General features: G+C 40.2%; 1 protein-coding gene across 1 annotated transcript in view; it reads right to left on the bottom strand.

The window, feature by feature from the left end:
- Positions 1-27498, bottom strand: part of ZNF831 (zinc finger protein 831) — a 64803-nt gene that overhangs the window by 37084 nt on the left and 221 nt on the right. The window lies entirely within an intron of this gene.

The raw sequence follows: 27498 nt of genomic DNA, 5'->3' as shown, positions 1-27498 counted from the left end.
ATCTGGGGTGCTGGAGCAACTCATATAAAAGTAGGGTATCTAAGAGTATTCAATTTTGAAGAGAGTTAAGGAAAACAAACAATGTATATTGCGAGGAAAGTAGTAAGGCGTTATTCTGTATTATTTCTAATATCATAGTACCGTGATGGCAAACCTCTCTGCGGGCATGCGCATCATTGCCAGCTGTTCTTCTAATCTTCGTGCATGCCGGAGCCCCGAAAACCCAAAGACCACCTGATCTTCAGGTTTCCGGGGCTCCGGTGCGCACGAAGACTAGCTGGCCTCCTCGCATGCGCGCCAGAAGACCAGCTGGTCTTCGAGTTTCCGGGGCTCTGGCATGCGCGCACGCACACACATACGCACATTCCGGTTTGAGCACTCGGTGCTAAAAAGGTTCACCATCACTGTCATAGGCTTTTTAAAAAAGGAGGGGAGCAACTAAGTTTTAAGCAGCTAACGTGGAAGTCTCCCATAAAGATTTCTAGCTGGAGAGGAAAGTTGTGAAAACATGAATGTTTTTTTCTATATACCAGGGGTGTCAAACTCAAGACTCGGAGGCCGGATCCAGTCCGCAAGGTGGTTAGATCTGGCCCAGGAGGCTGCCCTGGAAACAGCAAAGGACCAGCCCGCAGTGCCTCTGCCAGCAAAAAACAGAGCTTGGGAGGGCTGCGTGAGGCCCTCCTGTGCCCCGTTTTCCCTGGCAGAGGGTTTCAGGAGGTCGTCGCAGCCAAAAAAGGAGCTCAGGAGCCCGTTTTCACTGGCAGAGCGCTTGGGCCGCCACAGGTGCCCCTGACACGAGTGATGTCGAGCTGGCCTCAACTACAGGGCCATGCCCACTCCGGCCCCCAGAGGTCAAACACAACCCTGATGCGGCCCTCAATGAAATCAAGTTTGACACCCCTGCTATACACTATCTTAACAAGTAAGACAATCTGATTATAAACATACATTCTGGGGACAAGTTAAAAGTGCTTCCTAATTACACAAAACTTCTTTATCTTTTAAAATATTTTTAACAAGAAAAATGTGGATAAAAGCCATCTGAGACCATTCACACTTTTATAAAATGAATACAATACCTATACCCAGACAACTTTTCTACTTGAACATTCTTCCAAATCTCATGTTCAGAAGAAGTTAAGTTTGACCATACATGATATGGAACACAACGATTCAAAATCTTAGGAACTGAGTTTCCATAGCAGCTTAAATATATGAGACAATATTAGGAAACTTGGGTTTGTTTTCCTTCTAGAAAATCTAAATCAATTCAGCTTGCTGCAAATACCCTTTTGAGATTCTTTCAGAAAGCAGCCCTGTGGTTAGTTTTATCATAATACTTTCAGCAGCAGCACGCTGAAAACTTCCTACATAACTAAAAGGGCTCCTAGGCCCGCTTGACACCAGGAATTCAAGGTCTTTTATCAATAGCAAGCTTTGTGAGACATTGGGATTATCCCAGCAGCTGATCCAAAATAGGGTTGTGCAAATGCCCATAGCTAAATGGATAAACAAGCTGATATAAAATAATCATAAAGTACTTTAGAAGGAGAAAACCAAAGACAATTGACCATTTGTATAATGTTTGGAACTGTTGTATCCTGCAAAACTCTTGATCAAATATAATGAGCCTAATAGCAAACCACATGGAGGTTAGGACTCTACTAATGTCCTTAACGGATAGTGATAAAAAATAAGTTTGTCCCTTTGTACAGTATTTCTAGACTGGATCATCTAATGGCAAGACCTATTGCATTAAAGAATATTAATGTTGTTCTGGGACAGTGAATAATATCTGTCCCTGTGGGCCTTCGCGAATTATCCCAAATAAGCATAAAAGCTTGAAGAGCTTGTACACTGGCAGCTTAAAATCAGTGAGATTCCATATCTTTTGGCAATGGTCCTTCCATAGAAAAAAACCTGGTTCTGCACTTTACTACCATAGCATTGGGGGGGGGGGATGAAACATCTGTTAGAACAATTACTGTTTTCCTAACTTGTGTTACAAAAAGATAATTACTTCATCTTTTTAAATGCACTAAAAAAGATTCTTGTGTATGAAAAGACATATGGTTACGATTTGGATATTTGAAGGCATGAAGCAATTTATCCTTTTGCAGGAGCAGAGTTTTATATAAACCAGAATACTATTATAAAAGCTACCAGCTGAATTATAGGATCCTCTAGTCCAGAAACTTTAGAATCATTTTTAGCCCCAGATCGGAATGTCAGCTCTTCAGACTGATAAGCAACATAGAAGGTCAGGTTTTGCTTGGTTCATTCTTGACTTGGTTCATTCTTCACACCCAGCTGTTATTGTAATATTTTTGTGCAATTACTACATTTCTAATACTACATACAGATCAAGGCAGCACATCTCAAAAACACTATTAAATGACTGAGAAGAATGCCAAGAAGATAATTTAAATTATCAGGCACAGAAGTCATGCTTTGTGCCAAATATGTCAATTAGATTTTCTCTCTTCACCATATTTCTCAAGAAAAGTTAAGAAGAATGCACTACTATACAGAACATTAGGAAACAATTCATACAAGTAATTCCCTGTCTAAAAGAACCCAAAATATTGCCCATATACTTGTTAGTCACAAGGTTCAAGACTCTCTAATGCAGGCGTGTCAAACTCAATTTCATTGAGGGCTGCATCAGGGTTGTGTTTGACCTCAGGAGGCCAGGGTAGATGTGGCCAGCTCGATGTCACTCATGTCGGGGCTGCCTGTGGTGGCCTGAGCGCTCTGCCAGTGAAAACGGAGCTCCCAAGCTCCATTTTCAGATGCGACGGCATCCCTCTGCCAATGAAAATGGAGCTCAAGAGGATCGCTCTGGCCCTCTTGAGCTCTATTTTTGCTGGCACCATGGGCCAGTCATTCGCTATTTCCAGGGTGGCCCTGTGGTCCAGATCTAAGCACCCCGTGAGCTGGATTTGGCCCCTGGCCTTGAGTTTGACACCCCTGCTCTAATGGTTAGAGTTTGGATGCCAATAATCATGGACTGCATGAAGAGAACACCTTCTTTACAAAAAAGGTAAGAGCAGTTGTAAATAGCATTTCATTTTACCATAAGAACATACAGTCCTGGAATTAAAAAAATTACTGGAAAGAGTCTCCATTATTACTGGCAATTAACAAAGAAAGGCTCAATTCATACTCTGTAATCTATTCATCTTGAACTAATTAAATGGACCCAACAGTAGATTGCAGGTCAATCTAAAATGGAATCCAGCAGAGGAACAATCACAATTAAATAGACATGCAGAAAGATGAAGGAAAAAAGGATATTGTGGACAAAAGAAAGAGATGCCAAAAACTAAAAATAGATCTCAGTTGGTAGGCTGAAAAAGCTGATCTTTATTTTGTGTTGTGCAGAAAATGCCCGCTTTAAAAAGGAATCAAAGCATTAGGAGATACAGTAGATGCCACAAGATATTGCTTATTGACAAGCATAACAACAGGGATCATTGGGCCTAAACAATGCAAAAGAGTCCCAGTCTTAAGCAAGGTTAAATGTTATATACCCCCAGAAATGTTTCATAGTTGAATCATAAAGGAAGTAATATAAATTGTATTGTGATCTTTATACCAGGTAGGTAGCATTTGATAATACTACAGGATTTCTCTTTCTGTCCTAGCCACTTTTTACAGAGGCATAATTGAGAAAATTTTAACAAAATGCATCACTGTTTGGTTTGGTGGCAGCAGTGCCTCAGATAGAAAGTCCATACAGAGAGTGGTAAGGACAGCCGAGAAGATTATAGGAAGCTCATTTCCTTTTTTCAGGATACTGCTTAGAAGCGCTATGTGCTTAGAGTTGAAAGCATTTTCAGAGACCCCACACAACCACTTTACGGTCTGTTTCTGTTGCTCCCGTCTGGGAGGAGATTTCGAAGTATTTCTAGCAGGACTACAAGATTCTATAACAGCTTTATTCCCTATGCCATCTCCGGTCTGGTAAACTCGCAAGATTCATTTTTCTCGCCAAGTACATCCAAACTAGGCTGTATACATCCAAACTATACATCCAAACTAGACTGTGTTGTTTCTCTGTGTCATATAATATATGTGGGTATATGCATAATTTATATCTAATTGTTTATTTATATTTTGGTCATGTTTATGTGGTGTATATTGGAGGTGGTGATCCTTTGAGAGCTGCATGCAATGAAATTTCATTTTAAAGTATGCCGATTAGTGTAAATTCAAAGTGACAATAAAGTTAGTCTAAGTCTCAGTCTAAGTATGGCCTTACTATAGCTATCCAAGTACCTCTTGATTATTTGATACTAACAGAACTCTAACCCATCCTAATTACAGGTAGAGGCATATTTCATTTTTTTTATTACACTTTGCTTTACCGTGCTACACAGATATGGCATTTTCTTACAAGATTCTCCACCAGCAAAAACATTTCAACTTGCTGAAAGATGAGATGATGATTAGCATTTTTTGCAATAAAGTATTATTTTAATTAAGGTACATACATTTTTGTTAAACATAATGCTACTGCACACTCAATAACTCCAGGAAAGGGTAAACATAATTTTTATATGCACCTGAAAACCAAAATTTTATATAACTCTCTTTATTGCAATATTTGCTTTATTGCACTGGACTGGAACCAAGACCTAAATATCTCCGAGGTATGCTTGCGTTCATTGTTTATGACATTTATTGTATTCACATAACATCTCCCTTGTCAGTAAGCAAAAAATAAAAATCTGGTTTTTGTTATCTGCCTCCTCATTCTCCAGGCTCATCAGGTGGCTTTAGTTAGCTTGCTCTTTGATATTTCTTGCCTTTCCTCCTGTTTATTTATATATTGATATAGCTGCCCTCTCACACATGTAACCCTGAGCAACTTGCAACATTAAAAATAATAAAAACAGATACAAAATTATAAAACTCACAGCTGCCAGGAAACAAAATAACAAAGCAACACTTTAATATTCAATACAGCCAGGCAATGTGTAGCGATGTACAGGTAATCCTCGATTTACAACCATTCATTCAGCAACCTTTCGAAGTTACAATAGCAGTAAAAAAAAGTGACTGACAACTGATTTTCACACTTGACTGTCGCAGCACCACCACCCCACAATCAAGTGATCAAAATTTGTGTGCTTGGCAACCGTCGTGGACTTACATCCCAACATCAACATCCCAAGACCCCATGTTCACAATCTGCGACCTTCCTAGCTGGTTTCCTGAAAACAGTTAAAGGAGAAGCCAGATCTGTTTAATGATTGCAGTGATTTGTTTAACAAAAAGATTGTAAAATCAGACGTGATTCACTTAACAACCATCTCGCTTAGCAACAGAAATTCTGGTCCCAATTGCGGTTGTTAAGCTGTACTAGGCTTAACAAGCTTGTACTACCTGTACAAACCACCATATATGACACCCTTTGATAATCTGAAAGTATTTAAGAGAATAATGTGGACCTCTCATAGCTTCTAGTAAATCTGAACTTGGGAAAAAAAAATCTAGCAAATAGATTAATGTTGAGAAATAAAATTCCCATTCGTTCTGTCTCATAGGAAGAGCAATTTATTTTTAAATGCAGAAATTGTGCTCCTATACAAATAAATCTGGACAAAATCTTTTAATGATCAGAGCTGCCAAGTGGATGACTATAACAACTGGCTTGAATTAAATAGTAAAAGCAATATAATTTATGTAATATTTACGGAGTAAAAGGCTAGAATTTAGTGGCTTATATGGAAGATTGGCTGGTAGTGCTGATATTTTCTGTTCTTTTGAGGGTACCTTGCATTCCGGAGAATATTCACATGCCGAGATCTGTCCACAACTATTGAACGCCATTATTGCACTTATTATATAACAAAACATATACATTTTAGCCTGATTTATTTTAAATTAGCCATAATCAGAACATACCATAAGAAACTGTGGTTAACTTCTAAAGTAGAATATTTCAGCCTCATCTCTGAACTATGTAGAGGGGAAAAGAAACAGATCAGCCTCAAATTCATAAAGATCCAATGCTACAGCATGGCTATTTATTACCACTAAATATGGTCTTCCTGTCTTTCTAATATTTTTTCATGTCTTATCATTCTGGATTTGTAACCGCACAAAACTGCAAACTAAATGGTAAGGGATCTTTTTCTTTAAATATACACAGGGAGGAAATTTACTCAAGGACAATTAGTCTACAATTTCTACAGTTACAAACTATTCAAATTTTCATTTTATATGCCAAAGCTAGCAGGGTAGAGTGAATCAGTCCTCTCTTGTACCCAGATGAGCCAAGGATATTAACTATTATTGCATAGGTCTTATATAAAATGTTGATCAATAACAGCTTAAACATTATGTGTTAAATAAGAGACACAATAGAGAGATTATTTTTACAACCAGTAAGAGAAACACAAGGATCTTTCATAATCTGAAATTATTACAAATGCATTCGTTGAAAAACAACATAGCGGTTTCCGTAAATGACTTATGGAAGGTTTTGGCTATTATTCTAATGAGCAGACCCTGTACATTACAACAAAAAGGGATGGTGAGACACAACAATATGCAACAATATGCATTCGGGAACACCTGGACTCTGACTGGGTAGATTCAGGGGGGAGGACAGAGGCAGGTCTTGTGAGTATTATCTGGGAAGAGTTTGATTCTGTGACGCCCGAAGACATGGACAGGATACTGGGCAGACTGAGTGCAGCCACGTTTACTGGACCCGTGTCCCTCCTGGCTGGTGCTGAGGCGGTGGTGAGGCCTCTCCTCAAGAAGCCTTCCCTGGACCCAGCATTGTTGGCAAATTACCGTCCAGTCTCCAACCTTCGCTTCGTTGCGAAGGTTGTTGAGAGTGTGGTAGCACGACAGCTCCCTCAGTACCTGGATGAATCGTCATATCTGGATCCGTTCCAGTCGGGCTTCAGGCCTCGGTACAGCACGGAAACGGCATTGGTCGCGTTGGTTGATGATCTCTGGAGGGCTCGGGACAGGGGTTGTTCCTCTGTCCTAGTCCTATTAGACCTCTCAGTGGCTTTTGATACCATCGACCATGGTATCATGCTGCACCGGCTAGAGAAGTTAGGGGTGGGGGGCACTGTCCGACGGTGGTTCTCCTCCTTTCTCTTTGACCGGTCGCAGTCCGTGTTGACAGGGGGGCAGAGGTCGACCCCGAGGCCCCTTGTATGTGGGGTGCCACAAGGGTCGATCCTCTCGCCCCTTCTGTTCAACATTTATGTGAAGCCGCTGGGTGAGATCATCCATGGTTTCGGGGTGAAGTACCATCAGTACGCTGACGACACTCAGCTGTACATCTCCACCCCGGACCACCCCAACGATGCCCTTGAAGCGATGTCCCGGTGCCTGGAGGCCATGCGGATCTGGAGGGGAGAAACAGACTCAGGCTCAACCCATCCAAGACCAAGTGGCTGTGGTTTCCGACATCCTGATATAGTCAGTTGGTGCCATCACTGACTATTGGGGGCGAGTCATTGGCCCCCACGGAGAGGGTATGTAGTGTATATCGGACATTAATACAATTGAGCGGGTCCAGATGTATTTCACAAGAAGAGTACTCTACTCCTCACAATATACCTTATGCCACACCAGGCTTGAAATTTTGGGCTTGGACAACCTAGAACTACGCCGCCTACGGTCTGACCTAAGCATAGCGTGCCTACCGTCCCTGTCTCACTGTCACCAATTATTTGTACTCATTACCTGTGCTCATGTCCATGTTTATACTTATACCTGTTATCTCGTACATGTTTGACAAACTAAATAAAAAAATAAAATTATGGTAACGGAAAACATTAATTCGTAGGGATTTTCAGTAACTACAAATTGGTCTCACAATTCAGCAGGAAGCAAGAATAGAATGAAAGCATTAATGAACGCCATTCCAAATAGTATATACATGAATATCTGTTTATCTATCTCCATGCTTACAGGGAGAGAAATAACACAAGCGCTTAAAAACCCAAAATGAACATCCTTCTGCCTTTAACACCAACAGTATCATTAAGATTTCTAATCATCTACTTGAAATGGGATTTGGGTATTTGTCTTTTCTAAATACACTTTTTTTTAATTTGACTGATATTTTTTCAGACTGATGTCTGCTACTTTCCTGTTTAAAAAAATCATTCAAGAATTGGATGATACCAGAAACAAGAACCCTGAAGTAGCACACTGAATCATACTTGGCATTCATGAAGTTACGTTTAAAACATATGAAGAAATCAAGATCGATGTTTTGATTGTGTTAATATTCCTGGTTTATGCTAAAAGTTGTTTTATTAAAGTATAACTCAATAGAAATAATATTAAATATCTGGTTTCTTGCAAATTAATATTTGTTCCTGTGATCGCTGGACACCATTTTCATGCAAAACTTACATCAAAAGCAAAAATATAAAAAAACCCATATTTTTCTTTTGCTATTAGCAAAATCCTGTGGTTATCCATAACCCACACTGATATAGGCAGTCCTCGACTTATAACAGTTCATTTAGTGACCATTCAAAGTTATAACAGCACTGAAAAAAAACAATTTATGACCATTTTTCACACTTATGACCTTTGCAGCATTCCCCCATAGCCATCTGATGAAAATTCAACTGTTTCCTAACTGACATCTTAATAACAGTTGCAGTGTCCCAGGGTCATGTGATCACTTTTTGTGACCTTCTGACCAGCAAAGTCAATGGGAAAGCTGGATCCACTTAACAACCATGTAACTAACTTAACAACTGCAGTGATTCACTTATCAATTGTGGCAAGAAAGATCATAAATATGAGGCAAATTCCACTTAACTGTCTTACGTAGCAACAGACATTTTGGGCTCAATTCTGGTCATAAGTTGAGGACTACCTGTAGTCTGCTGAGAGATTTTGGTCACTGAGAGTTGGAAATTCAACAAATTTGGTTTCTCATACTAATTAGCATTAGCATTTCAAACATGATTTAAAGTGGGTGCAGGTACCACAGAACTTCTAAGAGAAGTCGTCTTTGCTCCAACCTCAGGAATACTTGTCCAAATTGAACAAATATATTTCACAAGGGATGCAGAGATGTTTAGGATACTAAAACACGAAATCAGAGTAGCAGATTTGTGAATGTTTAATTAGGACAGCAACTTATTCTCAGTATGAAATATCATCATAGTTAACATTTGCTTTCTCTTTGAATACGTCCCAGAGAAGCTTCCATTTGAGTAAAATACTACATTGTAAGAAAAACAAGTAATTTAACTATGCTCAATTATTCTCCCAAATATTTCAGCTTTTAAAAATGAAGGCACTAACAAGCCTTCACTCAAATATTTCACTGTAGGTAATCAATTTATGACTATAACTGAGCCCAGAATTACAATCATAGGTCATAGTGGTTGTTGAATGGTTCACCACGTGACTGTGCCCAATTTTCTGACCTTTTTTGTGGCGGATGTTAAGCCTATATACAAAGCAATAACCAGATAATTAGCCTAGAAATAACACACTTACTGAAAAATTACTACCAATTGCTCCATTCTCTCTCTCTCTCTCTCCCTCCCTCCCCCCCCCCCTCTCTCTCTCTCTCTCTCTCGGTGACCTACAGCAGGGGTCCCAACCTTTCAGACCACAGGGACCACTAAATTCATAATTTTAAATCCCACGGACCACTAATATGATCTGCCTAATGACTGGCTGGGTGGGCGTGGCTGGGTGGGCGTGGCTAGGTGGTTATGTGACTGGGTGAGCATGGCCAACTTGATGGCCAACTCAATGTCACTTACATCAAGGACACCTCACCAGCCTCTACTCACCCCTCTCCTGCCATCCACTCCTCCCCTGCCCACCCAGGCTCCTTAGGGCCCCAACAGGAAGCAGTTGTTGGAGCTAAGCAGCCACCATGAGAAACAGTTGGGAAAACAGCTGGCTCAGTTCAAATTGTATCTGACCAAGAGGGAGGCTCAGCAGAAGGACCTCAGTGAGGACTACAACCATAGGCTTTCCAAGCAGAGGGAAGCCCTGCAGGAGTGCAAGGCCAGGTACCGGCATCTGGAGGATCAGCGGGCTGAGATGATCAGCCAGTTCCAGGCCACGATGCAGTCCCACTGGAACATGGCCCTCTGGCTCCTTGCCACCAGTGGCACTTCCTTCCAGCCATTGCCCAAAGTCCTGCACCAGGAGGCTGAAGCAGACCCCAAGTTGGAATTTCTGCCCCCCTCCAACCTGCACAAAAAGACCCCGAAGGGGAAGGCTCTCTGCAGCAACACAAATGTTCATTGCACGTATCTGGGCCAGGGGCTATAGTTTGAGGATCCCGATTTAGTGCAATATTTAAAAAATGCAAATAATTTTTCTGCGGACTACCAAAATTTTCTCACGGACCACCAGTGGTCCACGGACCACCAGTTGGTGACTGCTGACTTAGAGTGAAGTACATGCAACTTAGCCTGTGTTTCCCAGTACACAGAGAAACACAAACAAATACAAATGCAACACAATGGGAGAGGAGAAACAAAGAAGTTACAAGAAAGAAAAAAAATGACTTTTTGTCTAAGTCATTTGGGCATAAACTACATATATTTTTGGAAATACTAATAACTTTCGAAGAATCTATCTTACAAAAAATTCACTCCGGATAGTTAGTTACATAGAATTATATAACTAGAAAACAGTGTTATAGTATCTATGGCCCTCCAAATATGCAGCCAAAACTAACATGGCCAAGAACACCTGGCTTTAATTCAACAACATGTGGAAGGCTAAAAGTTAATTACCCCTATAATAAAATAGCAAGGCTTAAGAAAGCTTATAAAACATGTGGCTAGTGGTTTTTTTTGGGTGCTGAAGAATAATTAACATTTTATGGGTGTTTTTATTGTCACAGGTCATTACCTATATTGAACATGAGTACTTTACTTGATGCATCTTTGCACATTATATTCTGCTAAATAATAAAAGCCATTTTATAGTGCATTATAACATGAGAGACCAAATTATTATGATTGGTACTGAGAGTTCAAACTTTAAAGCTCCTTAGATTCCAAAGCAAAAGAAACAAGCATCTCTTACTCATTTACACATACAAGACAATTTAGATTTCCTGTCATATTTTTGCAAAGCTAAAATATTACAAAAACTGTTATAAGAAAAACAAGTCTTTGCATTATACATAATAAATAAAAATTTCCTTAAGACACTATCATTTTAATATGAATATACTTTTCACCTAAGGTAAATCATATAACAGAAGTACAATATGAATTATTTTGCAGAAAATTAAATTTTTATCAGTACTGTCAGTGGGAAAGGAAAGATACTATTCTGCTTTTCCATAACAAGCTGCAGAAAAATGTGTTTTAAAGGGATTTGCTATAAAATTGGTAGAAATAATTCTAATGTGCTTTATGCCAGAAAAGTGCAGGCTGACTATGGTTTATATACCAACATCATCAACAGATATGCCTTTTCTATGACCATATCTAGTATTTTAATCTAGATTTCAACATGTGTGTGGCTGAACCAAAGAAACTAAAGATCCTGATGACAGAGCCCTTTTGCAGGTTTTTAGGGAATTAAATTATGTACAAGCAATTATCGTAGCCAGAAATTACTGAAGTAAAAAGCCTGTTCCTTGCAGATTCTCACTAAAATTTCTAAATTTTAAAATCAATGAAGCTTTTGCTAACCTTTAGATGACCAAGTCCATAGGCCAAAGAGGAGTTTTAGGGTTCTTTGAGACAGCACAGGAGGAACAACGAAAAAGAGTAATCCGGAATCATCATCTTTTTCTCCAGCTTTCTTTTTCTTAATCTGTAAAAACATCAATCCACAAAAGGTTAGGAGGCATTAGGTGAACTCTGGGTAGGGAAGAAAGAAGAGGGCTGTATCTACCCACATTTCACGTGGGAAGAGTTTTTAATGGCTCTTGCTTGTAATTCGGTTTTCCAAGTACTGTACAGTGTCTCACTACTGCAGCTCTGTGTGGGCGTAAAGAAATGAAACGACTGGGTTTCAAACCATCAGAGAAACATTTGAAAAACAGATAAATATATATATAAAAAACTCAGCAGGTAACTCAGCTATGTCATTTTTAAGACATAGTAAAAGTAATGATACTTCAATCTACTAAAAGCCTTATAGCCATGTATAACTCAAGCACTATTTAAAATATAAAGGAGCAGGTTTGATAATACTCTTGCAATCAATGTTTAATTAATTACTTCTGAAATTGCTTTGTATGATTTCAAATTGACAATGAATAAAATGCTTGAAATGCCAAGATTGCAGGGAGAGTTACCAAAATATCCCAGGCTCACTTCTAATCCACATATATATATAAAGGAGGGAAGAAGTAAAGCACATTCAGACTTTGGAAGATTCTGTTGCTATAGTCAATCTTAAAGTAGTTTTAGGCACATTTGGTGTCTGTTTGTTGGGCTGGTCTATCTTGTAGGGCTGGCAATGGGAAAGGAAACTTGGAAGCAAGTAACTTCTACTCCCATCCTAAAGGGTCCCAAACACTCTCTCTCAAAAAAGAAGAAAGAAACCTGACCAAAATTCATTGCTGAAGTATAAGTTAAAGTACAACTGAAATCAGAGACTTTTCTTTGGGGACTAATGGAAAAGCAATAAGAAAAAAAACGTAATGGCACTTTGCTTTTGTACATGACATCTATAGGAAGACTACCATGTTTCCCCAAAACTACGACTTACCCTGAAAATAAGCCCTAGCCTGATTTTTGGGGGTGGGCCTAATACAATAGGCCCTATTCCAAAAATAAGCCCTAGTGAAGGGGTGGTTGTGGCCAGCACAGGAGGTAGCCCTTCCCTTCTTCAGTCATCTCATGGAGGCTCGGACCCTTAATTGTGGTCCACGGATCAGCTGAGCCAGTGAGGGCCAGGCAACTCGGCACAGATCTCCAGAGCACCTCCCCAACCGCCCGCTTGCCAGGGCTCCTTCACCAGTAGTCGCACCATCCTGCACGACTTCCATGGCGGTCCTGCAGCAGGAGGCAGTGGGAGATCACCCCAAAACCCCATCTTCCATGGCCGCCGAGCCCCCTGCCTGTATCCCTCTCATTGGAGCAAGATATACAATTCAGTACCGATATTACCCATGGAGGCCTCCCAGTGCAACGCTCTGTTGTAGTTTAGGAACAAACCTCCACCTTCCCTGCGCAGGATAGCACAGGAAAATCCCACACACACACATTTTCCTACCAATGGTTCTTTATTTGGGATCACAGGACAGACGCATGTCCCCAAAATGCTCCATCCGAAGGCTTCAGCCTTACAATCCTGGGATGTGCGTCTTTACTGCAATCCCAAAGAAAGAACAGTCTGCAAGACTGTTCTTTATTTGGGATCACAGGACACCCTCTCTCTCCCCCTCCACCCTCTCTCTCACACACAAACACACACACACACACACACACACACACACACACACACAGGTCCCTCGCCCCCCCTACACCCCCAAGGCAGCCACATCCCTTCACTAACCTGCTTTCTACTCCGTTCTCCACTGCGTGTGCAGGGCAAGAAGTCTGTGGGACTAGGGTAAAAAAAATAGTTGAGACCTTCCAACTTCGCGAGATTTTTTTTTTTTTTCATGAGAAGTTGAAAGGTCTGAACTATGGTATCTTTTTACCATAATCCCAAGGACTTCTTGCCCTACACACGGAGCGGTGAACGGAGCTGAAAAGCAGGTTAGTGAAGGATGTGGCTGCCTTGGAGGAGGTGGGGGGGTGAGGGACCTTTGTGTGTGTGTGTGTGTGTGTGTGTGTGTGTGTCTGTGTCTGTGTCTGTGTCTGTGTCTGTGTCTGTGTGTGAGAGAGATCCAATCCAACCTCAGCTGGCGGCGATGTGCTCTCTCTCTACTGAATGTTGACCATGTGACACCCTGGCAATATTGCCATGAGCATCTGGGTGAAAAACAGGCATACGTCACTTTTGTTTCAGTGGGATAGTTGGAAAGAGGAGATTGCAAATATCCAAGCCAACAGCATGGAATCCAAAACCTCCTGCAACGAGGGACCTTTTTTGCAAAGAAAAGGCAGCTCTTCTTTGCTGCTCTGGACCACGTGGATTGGGACAAAATAAACACCGCTTAAAAAATTGTGGATTGCTCGTGTGAATGTTAGTTTAGGCAGCATGAGGCATGTGGGGTGGGTTGTTCAGCCTCCCAGTCTTTGCAGCCGCAAAAGAAGTGGCTGTGGGCAGGGTTCTCGGAGTAGCCGCCACAAGGCTGTTTCAGGTGGATGGCCGGTGCGACCATTAGGTAAGGGCATGTGGGTCAAGTTCCTCCCCACTTTCCACCCCTTCAGCGTCGTCTCACCTTGTGCTATCTGCCCTGCAAGCAACAAGGAGGCCCAGCAATGTGTGGGACGCATCGCTGGGCCACTTTTGTGGTTGCAGAAGTGGCCACATTTGCTGGAGGCGGCGACTTGAGTGGCACCTGCAAAGCAGCTGCTTTGTGGATGGTGGGATGGCCTGCTGTGACCCTTTGAGAAACTGGCACAAGGGGCCACTCGCACCCCCCGCCTACCGGTACGGGGGGGGGATTAAGACACCCACAAAAAGAAGTCCTAGCCATTTTTTCAGGGGTCAAAAGAAAATAAGACCCAGTCTTATTTTCAGGGAAACACTGTATTATATGCTCAAAAGTCGAAAACGTCAGTACTACCTACCATGGAGGAATGGATGGTGAAGATGAAATTTGTGGAGATGGTTAAATTAACCTTTTTGGTTAGAGAAAAAATAATGTCTACATTTATGACTGACTGGAAACCCCTTATAGGAAACCCCTTTTTGCATAAAATGGAAAATGTACTTATGATTTGTAGTAGACTCTGAGGGTTGAAGCGAAGAAAAAGAAATACAGCAAATTCTGCAATACAGAAGACAAAACAATGGACTCCCAAGGACAGGAGCTGCGACACAGCCCCACAAGCAGACAAGAATAGCTCTGGTTATTGGTATTTCATTATTAAAAGCAACGGAAACAGATGGATGATGACTGGACTCATCAGCTCACGAAGGGAGATGTGTCCCAGGTTCATGGACATGACCAAACAATTTTCAAGATTTAACAAGTTCACTGATAATTATCTCTTCCTGTTGATACAGGTGGGGACAAATGACACTGCAAAGAACAGCTGCGACTATCACATTTAATAACCTTGGAAGAAAGCTCAAGACCCCAGGGCATTCTCATCCAACTATGGAAGATAAGTGAAAAGGGAAAGAATACTAAATTGGCTACACAGATGCTGTAAACAGAAATGTGGGTCTGGCACAACAGTCTTTTTGACCTATATAACAGACTGCTGAGACAGGATGGGCTGTATCATATATGGACTGGTGTAATAGTGTTTGGCCAGTGCATATCCTTATTAGGAGGGCTTTAAAATGAATCTTTTGCAGAATGGAAGCAAAAAAAAGACAAGATAAAGATTTTAGATAAACACTTGTGCATTGCAGAAAATATAAGTAGTACTAAAATGAGACCTCTTAAGCCATTCAAAGAAAAAAAAAAGACAAAGAAAATTAGTTCATAAAATTTATGGAAAAAAGAAACATTAAAAGCACAATTGCAAAAAATAAGAACTAGTAAAAGAAGCTAGTGTGACTACTCAAAAACACCTAATGAACATATTAAAACTACAAAGTAATGGGAAGAGAAGTACAGAGAGATAATCCAAAACTGTATAGTCAGTGTCAAGAAAGTAAACGCTCAAATAAATTGAAGTTAGTGAAGGATGCTGAGAACAAGAAGGATTTTTTTCTAACTTTCAAAAGAAAAAGAACCAGTAAATCCAGTATTCAATAAAAATAAAATACTAACAGTAGAGAATCAAAACTATTCCATTTTGAGTATTCAAGAAAACTACATCCAAAGATAGATTCATTATTTTTCAGTTGTCACTGGTGAGTTGTCCTTCAACTTTACATAGTTCAACCTATTACAATCTATCGAAGTTAATACAAAAGTGGTTCCTTTTCTCCTAGTTTTAATTTTGGTTTCATAGGAAATGGCAATAAGAGCCTCGGTGGTGCAGCGGACTAAAGTGCTGTTAAGTGCTAGCACTTAGCTAACACTTAGCTGCCAGCTGCCTGCAATTAGTGTAAGTTCAAATCTCACCAGGCTCAAGGTTGACTCAGCCTTCCATCCTTTCGAGGTAGGTAAACTGAGGACATGAATTGTGGGGGCAATAAGCCAACTTTGTATAGAACACCGCTTGGTGGGGGGGAGGGGGGGCAAAGCCCTAATAAGCAGGTATATACAAAAAAGTATGCAGGTTATGGCTATAATGCATTGTAAGCCGCCCTGAGTCTACGGAGAAGGGCGGCATATAAATTGGACTAATAAATAAATAATAATGCTTTATCAGATTTAATTACTTTGGCTTTCACAATTTTAAGTTCTTCATATCTCATATATGCCCCTTTCCAAACTCTAGAAAATCTGCAGTCCATCTGTTTAGACATTGACTGAAGTTTCACCATTAATTCAAAGGTTGTTCTCCTCTTCAAGACAGCCCTACATCTGGGGCTAATACTGCTGTATCTCACCTGGCAAAGTTTTGAGACACAGTGCAGAACCTCGTTCAGCTTTCCTCCTTCTCCAGTATTTGGAACGGAGCTCTTTGCTCAACGTGACTGAGGGTAACCATCTTCCTGACTTTATACATCATATCTTTGAAATAATGTAATATACAGATTGTTAATGCAAATTGTGAAAGTTTTGGGATTAACTGGGCAACATTCAAGGTCCAAGTGAAATGAAAGAAAGCAACCATCAAACCAGAAGTCAGTAACAGCCACGAGTACTATGCTGCCACCCAGAAGACATTTTATGTAAATGGTATAAATCAGTCTACATTTGGACAATCTGACAAATATTCCTAGGCCCAAGCTGCCACCACAACTAGATAGTTCTCGATTTACAACAGTTCATTTAGTGACTATTCAAAGTTACAGCAGCACTGAAAAAAGTGACTTACGATCATTTTTCACACTTATGACCATTGTGGCATCCCCATAGTCAAAATTCTTACACTTGGCAATTGACTCATATTTATGATGAGTGTCCCGGATCATGTGATCACCATTTGCAATCTTTTGACAAGCAAAGTCAATGGGGAAGCCAGATTCACTTAACAATTGTGTTACTAACTTAACATCTGCAGTGATTCTTTTATCAACTTTGGCAAGAAAAATCGTAAAATGGAGCAAAACTCACTTAACAACTGTCTCACATAGCAATAGAAATTTCTGGCTCAATTGTGGTCATTAAATTGAGGACTACCTGCATTGGTATAACAATATAGCTTTAGACTACGTAGGACACAACTAAAGCAAATTTAGAAATAACGGTTTCTCCCAATTAAAGACAATAAAAATTGTGTTTTTAAAAAACCATTAACAGAAAGCTCTTGATTTTGAAAGATATCAAGAGCATTAATGATTCCACACAAGTATCCTTAATTCAGCACTGTCCCTTGAATATCTCACCAGTCAGGAGTTTGTATTACATAATTACTACATTTCCTAATGGCCTCAGATATACCTGCTTTACTCCTAAGATTCCCAATATGCATACTTGGCATTAAAGAGATTGGAAAATTTGTATTTATATCCCAGTTTTTGTCACATTCTGTAAATTAGCTGATCTGAAGAATGCTGGTTCAAAAACTGTTGACCTATGATGCAACATTTCACCCAATTTAATATTACAAACCAACAGGCCCAAGAGGTTTTATAATAGCAAAAGCACGATGCTTTACACCCCTCTCTACAAAGTCAGCATTTTGCCCCCATACAGATATTCTGCAAAATATAATCTTTGAGAAAATCGAATTAGCTCAATCCAATAGTACTACAACTGTCAAAATTTTGCCTGCTATCTTAGACTATTCTTTACATTAATATTTGAATATAGGAAAATATCACAAATTAAAATTACCATTCTTTTCATAAATATAGTGCTTCTTAGACCTGAACAGAATTTACATGGTAGAATTTTAAATTCTTTTGGAAATAGAAATTTCCATTTCAAGAATATCAGTTCAGCAATCTTGTTTTTCTCTAAACAAAGCAAATGATGGTAGAATCCTATAAAGCTCCTAATTACCTTCTGTTTCAGTCACATGTCTTTGGGACACAATGAATCTTAAATTTAGAGTTACTAATTTGAGCCTATCTAAAATTGCTTCTATTTTGTGGACAAAGTTGTATCATAGTGCTGCTGACACGAAGCACAAAACCTTATGTACTAAACTCAGTCCGTCTGCTTGACTTGCATGTTTGCCTTAACCTTAAATAACTCAAAGTTCTCTTTCCAATACTCTTTGGCTCCCTCACTCATGGAAAATAGATTAATCACATCTGCAGCTTCTTGAAAAAATGAGGGATGACTTTTTTGTAGCATGAGCCCCCATGGTGTTTCAACCACTGTCTAAGGGGGAATGGAATGAAATCACCAGGACTCTTTGCTAACAAAAGTCAGAGATTTGTTTGTGCTGTTATTCTGCAGCTAGACAAGCAATACAGATAGTCCTCAGATTACAATGACCACTGGAACCACGACTGTCATCACTAACCAAGTCATAAAGCAGGTAATTACATCCCTTAATGATGGCAATCCCGACAGGTTGCTATTGTAATGCCAAGATGCAAGCTGATCATTAAGCAATGATTTAATTCTTTTAATTATCTTAACTTTTGCATTTGTATGTTTTTTAATTTTGGCTGTTCACCACCCTGAGTCCCTTCTGGGAGAAGGGCGGTATACAAATTGAATTAATAAATAAATAAATAAATAAAGCAGAAAGCAGTGGGAGCCCTAGATAAGGAGCATGAGGTTGTTGGGGTTGATCTTGGGAGGCCCAACATAGAACAAGCACGAGGTGGGGGAAGAGAGTGCTGTAGTGCGGCACCAAGGGCAGACAGACAGAGGTTCATGTGAGCGCAAGCAAGCTGCAGGACAGAGGGTGTAGCACAGTGCAAGTGAAGAGAAGCCAAGGGAAGGCTTCTTTGCAGGTACATTTGAGCAAAAGGAGGCCAAGGGAAAGAGGGCACTTTGCAGTGCACAGGAAGGCTGTGGGGGCAGGGGAGAGACATGCAATCTTCCCGCCCCATTGACTTTCCTCGTGGGAAACCAGCAGGGGAATGTCACAAATGGTGATCACATGACCAAGGGGTACAGCAGCTATTATAAGTGTGAGCTGGTTGCCAAGCACCCAAATCGTGATCACATGACTGTGGGTGCACTGCAAATCACCACTATTATTAAGTGAATCATGTAGTCATTTAGTGAATTGGCATATCCAATCGGTGTTTTCTTTACCATTTTCTGCTGGAAAATGGAAAAATTTTGCAAATTGTGTTCAAGTGACTGTTGGACATGGTCTTACTTTCTTTTGGACCCCGAAATGAGGGCTTGGCCTTATATTGAGGGGTCTTATTATTTCAGGAGTGCAGAAGGCCCCAGGCGGACTGCGCACTCACAGCCGGGAGTCCAGCAGAGAAAGGCTCCCTTCACGCGCTGCCATCAAGCCTCTCCCTCCCCCCGCGGGATGTGTATGTAGAACGTGAACGGCCCAAAGGCACCAAGCCATGCGAGTGCCTGTCCCCACCCCCCGCTCATGCACCTCCCAGGCCTCACTACGTCGATGTGGGCGAAGCCGGTGAGCACCAGGTCCTTGAAGAGCTCGTAGCAAATGCCACCAGCGCCCACCACCAGCAGCCCCACGGAAGCCATGGCCTGGGCCAGCTCTCCCTGCAGGGTCCAGCTCCAGCCATCCCCAGAGTGGGAAGCACACCCCCAGAGCGGCCACTGCCCTGGCTGGGGTTTGGAAGCTGCAGAAGCAGAGTTTGGGGGAAAGACTTCTGCTGCTTTCCTTGCATGCAGCCAAAAGTAGAAGCAGCTGAAGTCTTTCTTTCTCTCCATCAAACTCTGCCTCCGCAGTTTCCAAACCCCAGCCAGGGCAGCGGCCACTCTGGGCATGTGCTTCCCACCCTATGGTGACGATCACTGGAGGCCTCCCCCCCTGCTCCTCCCAACTCCAATTGCCCCCATCTGAGCACTGGCTGTCAGGAGCGCCCACCAGCGAGCCCAAGAAGCCCCTCCATCTCGGGAGTCACCAGACTGGATGGCGATCAGGCCAGATTCTTCCTGAAGAAAGGAGCCTCATGGGATCCTTGCCCACCCTCCCTTCCTCCCGCAGGTCCAGTTTAATCTTTCCAGGCGCCCGGCAGCAAGACACCAGGCAGCCGCACGGAGGGCAACCCCAACAGACACAGCTCAGCCAGCCCAGCCATGGCCAACGCTCCTTGCCCGCGGCTGAGCTTGGCCGCAGGGGGCCGCTTGGCTTCTGTAGGCAACGGTGGCAGCAACAACACCTGCAGCACCTCAGCCATCCTCAAGACCCGCGCCCAGCTGCAGGACGTGCCAGGCCTGCTCTTGTAGTCCTCCGCAACTGCCTCTGATGCATGGAGGCCTTTCTGCCACCGGTGGCCGCCCTGGCAAGGAAGCCCCGGGGCGGCGATACTTGCACTGGGGCTGCTGTGGCGGGCGCTCAGTAGCGCAGGCTATGCCGACGCGGACCCTGGGCGCGGGGGCAAGAGCAGGTCAGCCGCCACCATGGCAGAGTAGGAGTTCAAGGTCTACGGTCAGTGCCGCGGGCAGCGAAAGAAGCGGAGGGCACAGGAGTTCGCAGGGATGTGGTTGCCTGGGGGGGGCTTGGGGGGGTGAAGGACCTGTGTGTTGAGAGAGAGGGGGGGACTTATTTTCAGGGAAGGACATATATTTAGACCCCCACAAAAAAATCAGTCTTGACCTTATTTTCAGGACATGTCCTATTTTGGGGAAAACACAGTATTGTTTGCACGTGTATTATTATGGTTGAAGCTGAAGTAGTCATTGACAGGTAGGACTTTGAACAGACAATTTTGTGTGCTAAGTTTAAGTCTGACCATAGGTGGCATAGTTCTAGGTTGTCCAGGCCTAAAATTTCAAGCCTGGTGGCATAAGGTATTCTGTTGTGAGTAGAGGAGTGAAGTACTCTTCTCGGGAAATATCTCTGGACTCACTCAATTGTGTAAATGTCCGATATACAGTGTGAATTCCAGGCAGATGAGCTGTATTCGAGAATTGGTCTGGCAAAGGTTTTGTATGCCCTAGTTTGCAGTACAATGTTACCGGAGAAGAAGCTTCACAAAATTAGGTTAACAATTCTTAATGCCTTTTTGGCAATGCTGTGAACTCTGGGGCTTAGATCTTTTGAAATTAGTATTCCTACGTCCTTGACAGAATGAGAGTCGTCTACGAAGTCGTATCCACCTATTGGTCTGATTTTTTTTTTTCAACTTTTACAATGCTCAAAATATTCTGAAAGGATTTACTCCATGCTGCAGGTGAAAAGTTGAGAGTAGCTTCTTTAAAACAAGCCAATGGTTATAGGCAAATATATATGTCAAGGAACAAGGCATATCCTTGGCATTAATTAGGCAAACATACTGAATTCATCAACTTTACAGTACAAGGAAGCAATTTCTCTATGTGCAGATAACATATGGAACTTGTATCAAAGTAATAAAACTACAGATGAAGAACTGTTGACAAGGTCTTGCTATTCTGCATATTCATCTGAAGATAATTAAGATGGCTGTATTAATGTTTAAAGTCTACACACTAAAGAATTCATTACTTAATTACTAAGTGATTAATTTAGCATTGGATTCATTGCTTTTACTCGTTCTCGGTATATGTCACATAAAAATATACTGAAAAATGAATTCTACAATATTCTGCAAAGGTAAAAGTAAACTCTATTGAACACAGCTGTACTAATAAAAGGACAAGCGCCTAGAGGGAACCCTTCTCTGTAACCTCTCACTAAGATTCTGAGTAGGCAGGCTTATTGCATGGAAAAAATGGAGTTAGGCTACAGAATCTTGAAACAGAATTCAACAGTGAGCCTATTAAAGTAGGCCTCCCTATTGCATGGGGGTGCTTTTTCTGGGTCTTGGTTTAATAAGGATACTAACAGCATATTTAATACTACAAAAAAGGCCCATCTGTTCTTGTTCTGCGGTATTTTGGAATGCCCATTTTTGTGCATAAAATTACATCATGGTGCAAGCAGTGGTAGGAAGATATGAGACATGTTTATTTTATTGGAGTTGCTTTGTAATACAAAAGATAAAAGGCTTTGGATAAGAAATATTTTTGCTTTATGTTTCTTTCAGAAATTTCCTTATAATTTCGTAAAGTAAAGCAAGAGTCAACAGATACATAAACACATGCACATCATTTAAATATTGAACAGAGATAGTGAAGTGTAGCTAATCACAGAACTGAAACATAAAATTCAATAATGTAACAAATTGCTCTTATGACTGATACTTTAGTATGGTCTCACTGACTGCAATGTGTCTCTATAGATATACAGGTGTTCTGTCCCCGTACCATGCACACACCCACCCAACCAGCCAGCCGAGGGTTAAATAAACTCTTCAAACACACGTCAGTGATAAGGAACTTGGCAGCAACTCCGTGGCTGCCTGCCAAGAGCTTTTACTCTGATAACACAGACAAAAATACACAGTTTGAATAGTCCAGTTTGTAATTAAATCCACGGCAAATAGATGTTGTGTCCGAAGGTGCAAGTGCCTCGCCAGAGATTAGCTTTGTCCGTCACAGAATCCAAATGGCCACCACACTCCCTTTTATAGCCTGTGGGGTGTGGTCCAGTGACTCAGCTTAATCTCTGGCACGCCTCCTTTTCTGCTGCTCACGCTTCTCTCCGACGCTGGCGTGGGTCCAACCACAATGTTTCTTCGTCACTATCCGAAACACCTGGCTCCTGGCCAATCTCTTCTCCTTCGGGAGACACCTGAGGCATTGCCAGAGAGGAGGATCCTGGAGAGGGAAGCCTGGCCGTCTCCTCTTTCGGAGCCTTCTTCCTCCGATAAGATAGGCTTGGAGGACGGAGCCACAACAACAGGTAGTCTTTGACTTACAACAGTTCATTTAGTGACCATTCAAAGTTACAACAGCACTGAAGTGACTTATGACCATTTTTTACACTTACGATTGTTCCAGCATCCCCATGGTCACATGATCAAAATTTAGATGCTTGGCAAGTCGTTCATATATATGATGGTTGCAGTGTCCCAGGGTCATGACCTCTTGATAAGTAAAATAAGTGAGGAAGCTAGATTCACTTAACAACCGTGATACTACCTTAATAACTGCAGTGATTCACTTAACAACTGTGGCAAGAAAAGTTATAAAATGGGGCAAAATTCACTTAACAACTGTCTTACTTAGCAACAGAAATACTGGGCTCAATCATGGTCATAATTCCAGCGCTACCTGTATGTTTTTTATTTGTGATCTGCCTGAAGTTGTTAGGGCAGACAAAAGGAAAATTTAGTAAATAAATAAATAAATCTTAAAACTGAAACTAGAATTAAAATAATTACTTTCAAATTTAGGAGCTCTAAAATATTTTTAAAAAATTAAATACCATTAAACAAAAGACAAAATTGACATCATTGTATAATGTTAAAAGTAATAACTGATGGTAACTGGACTGCTGAAAACTATGCAATTTTTATTGAAAAATAAAGCACCATGGAAACTTGAAAAACAGCATTAAAAAAGCTGACCCATTTTTAAATATCTGAGTAAAAAATTCAAAATAGTAACAGGGCTTTATTTAAAATTAGTGAAATATGGTTTACATCATTCTTTTTTTTTTTTAAAGGAATCTAGGAGCAACCTGTATAGAAGAACATTCTATATGGTATTTTCCTAACAGAGTTGAAATGGGTCAGCTACAATATAAAATACTATACTGATCTATTTTGGCTATAGTTTTATGATCTGGCATGTCAATTCCAGTTTAACTGTAGTGGCATGAGGTTAATTTCCTTACATTGCAGGTTAAACCTCAGAGATGTTATTTTTTTAAAAAGGAGAAATCTTCTAGTTTAATTTAAGGTTGTTGTGTTATTTGCATAATGGTTGAAACTTGAGTTTATTCATTTTAATTTGTACCTTGAAAACCTTTGATTCCCGAGAAGCTTGAGTAGCTCTCCCTTTCTGTCTATTTTTTAACAGATTATTGTGTAATAAGTGAAGGTTTTTAACCATAGCATATACAATCCGTGCAGAATCACAGCCACATCTTCTACTGTACCTGATAAGCATTTTTATGACACAACATATTCATGCTCTATTCTTTTAGAAGTGTGTGAGTATATATGTGGGTATATGTATGTATACACAATCTTGTTTACATGTGGTTTTTTTAAAAAAAGAGAATGCATGAATGCATATAGCTGTGCAAACATACTTGTAAAAACTTCCAAATTTCAAGACAAGTCAATTGTTTTTTAAATTGTTCTCTTCATGGACCACTTCTACAATTCTAAGGAAATCCTACATCAATACAGAATTTCTCTCCCTTTACATCTGGAAAACTGAAAATTACTCCTGATTCATCAACTGCAGATTTTATAACATTTGTCTAATTTTCTTATCTATTCACCTTGTTTAAATCTAGGAATTTTCAAACAATAAATATATTGTATAAAATCAAAGATGACCTTCCATTAAAAATAGAATTTTAATTTTTCAAGAGTTATCCCTGCTTAATATTAGAAAAACTGAGAAACTAAGTCTCAAATAGCTCCATTGCTACTAAAGACAGAACTTTTAAACTGTGAGTTATATTTACATTTCATTTCACACTGGAAACTGTACTTAGTCATTAGTACAAGTGTGCATAGGTGTCTGTCAGCAATCTTATTATAGAGAAGATTAACAGATAACTGAATGAAATGCAGTTGTGGAGGTATAAAAATCATCACCTTCTTGCTATGAATATACCTGCTGCAGTTATTAATTCCTTTTGGATGAACTCATTACTATTTTTTGTAATTGCAATTTGCATTTTTTAAAGTTTATCTGGAGAAATTTCTTCTATCAGTTACCATTTATAGCATAGGTTTTCACAAAATATCAAAACTGCTGCAGAGCATTAAAATTTAACAGAAAAGAAGCATTGTTTTCCAACTTTATATAATTCATTTTGCTCAAGAATATTTGGTTCCAGAAGTTAAGATTTTTAAACCTGAAATCATTTATATTAGATTCTAAATGGCAACATTCCTTGTTATTACTTTAAAAATTAAAAATGGGACAAACTTTATAAATGCAAATGGAGTGCCAACTGTTTACAGAATATTGGAGAAAATACCAAATTTCTTTTCTGTTCAAGGAATTTAGATTTCAAAGAATGCAGTTTTGTACTCATGCATGCCTTCATTTTATTAATGCCTCTTGAACATAAACTCTTAGTAAAAAATCTGCATCCTTGTAAGGATAAGTATTAAGAAAGGTTGAAATCTCAAAACACAGTAAGGATATAATAGCCAATACAAATACAGATTTATAAATGCAAAAAAGTGATTTAATATGAACTACTGGATGCTTCCATATGGACACCAAAAAGAAAAAAAGCATAAACAAGGAACATGACTACCTCAAGGTACACTGGCTCATGAATCTTTCTATATGTTAACATGGAAAAAAATTCAAGCATACCTTAAGCACACCAAATCATACTCAGATTTGGTCAGACTCTTGCCTCCTTGATTTTTTTGTAGATCCAATCCAAATGCTACAAAGTTTATAACTGTACTTCTCACAAGTCTTTTCTCTCCTTACTTTACATGTAACCTCAACAGATTAAGCTACTGCTGTCCCAACCCACGCTATTTATGAGTGCCGCATCCTTCTATCTTGGTTTTTATGCACTTGTGTTTTTATCAGTTGTCAAGGAAACACCAGATTTCTACTACTGCAGCTCTGTGTTTAGATCAGTTATGGTAAAGACAGTATTATCTTGAAATGTAGAGGTAACTCATCTAATTTTCCCCATAACCTTGAGATCACAATTTGTTGCTAACATTGAAGCTTTTAAAAAAAATATTTTTGTTATTTGACATCTAAATTTACAGAAAAGGTAGTTTTAACCTGTATATTGTATTTATACATAAGTGTTATTACTCCCGAGAAATGAATAACTTGTAACTGCTCAAATCCTCCATGGCAGCCATTTTGTGAAAATTACCAGGATGTTTTGTCAATATTCCAAATATTTTTACCAGCCCCAAAAGACTTCTAAGTTTGGGCTTCACTTAAAAAACCAAGGTGTCCAATCCTACCCACCACTACCACCCAACTGCATTTACTTTTTAAAGATTTGTCATTTGCCTGTCAACATCTGCTCACATGCTAACCAAAGAGAAACAGAGAGAAAAAATAATCCCCTAACTGTAGCGTTATTGCAAAAATCATGGATAAAAAATTCAATGAGCCTTAAACCGAGCAAATAACCATGAGTAAACAATGGCCCATTGTGCCGAGCCTTTTATTGGTAGAAAATATAGACAAGCAATAAACTTTTAAAAAGCTAACTGCAGGAGGAACAGTGGAAAGAAGCCACCTTGTTACTCTGTTACTTCACAGATTAAACAAACAAAATATATAATCCTGGATTCTATTTCTAAAATCTCTAAAAAGTCCAGAAACAGGACAAGAAAATCTCATTAAGTACCTGAAGTATACTCTACCTAAATTTGGAGACTATGTATTTTTATGTTGCATATTACTTTTATAAGTAATATATTGAGATAGTAGATTCAATAGATTTGGCAGTCATTTTAGCCAACTGTGCTATTTATAAGGTACAGAAGATATTGAAGATCTAGCAGTCTGTACTCTTAACAAATGTCTTGAGAACTAACCTAGAACTAAGGAGAAATTTTGTGACAGTTAAGATTACACTGATTAATTGTATCAGGGGAATGGCTTGTCTCCAGAAGTTGGGGGTGCTCCAACAGTCAAGGTTTTTAAGGAGAGATGGGACAACCATTTGTTTGAAACAGTATAGGGCGTATCGCAACTTTTTTTCCTCTTTGCTAAATCCGGCATGGGCGTGGCCAGCATGTGACGCATCCTGCCTGTGGGCTGCAAGTTTGACAGCCCTGGTATAGGGTCTCCTGCCTGAGCAGAAGGTTGGACTAGAAGACCTCCAAGGTCGTTTCCAACTCAGTTATTTTATTATTTACTGCAAAACTGAGGAACTGTGACTGAATGCAACTTCTTGCACAGCATAAAGTGTTGTGTTTCCTTGTGCACTCAGCTGTATAATGAAACAAGAACTGATGCTTTTCTAGTAGCTCTCCATATGTCAGCCAGCTGCATCTTGTTAAAGTACAACAAAGCTGTTCTATACTTTACATGCTAAATATACTTAAAGAGCAATCAGGATATAAGCTTCTGAGGGCATAACTCTTTCAATGCAGCTACTTGGAAGAACTTATGATTCACCTGCCAATGGGTTATTCATTCAGTTAAACTATTATGAGTGTATTCAGATATTTTTGTTTTACTCAAAGTAAAATCCATTGCCACAAGAAGTTGTG

This window comes from Pituophis catenifer, unplaced genomic scaffold, assembly GCF_029215685.1.
Source record: "Pituophis catenifer annectens isolate HBS135680 unplaced genomic scaffold, rPitCat1.0.hap2 SCAF_3, whole genome shotgun sequence".
Classification (NCBI taxonomy): Eukaryota; Metazoa; Chordata; class Lepidosauria; order Squamata; family Colubridae; genus Pituophis; species Pituophis catenifer.
The sequence above is the reverse complement of the archived record's forward strand: the minus strand, read 5'-3'. Positions and strand labels throughout refer to the sequence as shown.